General features: G+C 40.0%; 1 pseudogene; it reads left to right on the top strand.

The window, feature by feature from the left end:
• The first annotated feature begins 428 nt into the window (after positions 1-428).
• On the top strand, positions 429-799 carry LOC101565613 (annotated as a pseudogene).
• The last annotated feature ends 554 nt before the right edge of the window (positions 800-1,353 follow it).

The following is a 1,353-nucleotide window of genomic DNA, read 5'->3' as shown; positions in this document are numbered from 1 at the left end:
TAGTTCTGTTATTTGACCTTAGGAATTACATATACAAATTACAAGACCATTTAAAATGGCAGAGTTGGGGCTTGCTGGTTAGCTCAGTTGTTTAAGCACCTGCTCCAGTTCAGTCCCCAGCTCCATATGCCACACCAGACCCTGCTCTTAAGGCAGCCTGAGGCAGCCAAAATTAATAATAATAATAATAATAATAATAATAATAATAATAATGGCAGGGTTGAGGATGTAGCTCAGTGGAAGAGCACTTGCCTAGCATGCGTGAGGTTCTGGGTTCAGTCCCCAATAATGAAAATAAAACAGGGATAGTATGGCACTTTTTAGTGTTTACATTAGAAATTTATTTGCATGAATAAGATATGGCAGTGTGAGATTTTCCAGGGTGGGCTGGGCAGTGGGTACAGCAGCTGCTGCGGGACACTTGTGCCATGGTGGACAAAGAGCTGGAGGCACTGAGGAAGCAGAGGCTGGCTGAGCTGCAGGCAAAACATGGGAATCCAAATGATGCAACACAACAGGAAGCAAAGTACAGGGAAGCAGACATGAGAAACGGTATCTGAGCCCAAGTTCTGGATCAATCAGCCTGGGCCAGGTTAAGTAACTTGTAAAGCCTGAAAAAGCAAAAGTAGTAGAGAATTGCCTTTTACAGATGGCAAGATACTGACAGCTAGGTAGGAAGGTCTCAAAACAAGGTTTAATAGAAATCCTTAAAAAAGTAAGCCAACAAACAGAAAAGAAAACAACAGTTAAATTCAATATAAGAAAAGTAAGGGTCTCAGATGAAGATGACAATTACTGAACTAAAAAAACATTTAGAAACTGAAAACAGCATGTCTAGGACAGAAGTTAAAATCCGCATAAATGTTTGCTTGTTTATATGCCTTTAAAAAATAAACTTGTGGAGCCGAGGAGATGGCTCAGTGGAATAAGCGCTTCCCTGGCAAGCGCAAGGGCCTCAGTTCTATCCCCGGTTCTGCCTAAAAAATAAAATAAATAAATAAACTTGTTCTGCATAAATAAATAAATAAATGAGATATTGGCTCTGAATTCCAGAAAGCTGATTGTTAAAGGATTAAAGAAACAGGAGATCTGTATCCAGCAGCTCCCCAGGGAACTTGAATAGGAGGGAGTTGTTGTTTCTGTGATTCTTTGTGCAGTTAGTTCACTGTTGGATCACTCTTCAGAATCCCTATGACAGTAAAGTAGAGTCTTGTTGTGTTAATCATATTTTCTAATCAAGAGAACAGGTTTATGTTGCTGTTAAAACTGAGTCCTGACTTCCAGCCTCTTTGTTCTGCCCTCATACTCTTTAAGGGAGAACTATGCTGAAATGACACAGGTAATTCAATGCAT

The sequence above is a fragment of the Octodon degus genome, unplaced genomic scaffold (genome assembly GCF_000260255.1).
Source record: "Octodon degus isolate 3935 unplaced genomic scaffold, OctDeg1.0 scaffold00272, whole genome shotgun sequence".
Taxonomy (NCBI): Eukaryota; Metazoa; Chordata; class Mammalia; order Rodentia; family Octodontidae; genus Octodon; species Octodon degus.
This window is presented reverse-complemented; position numbering and strand designations above follow the sequence as displayed.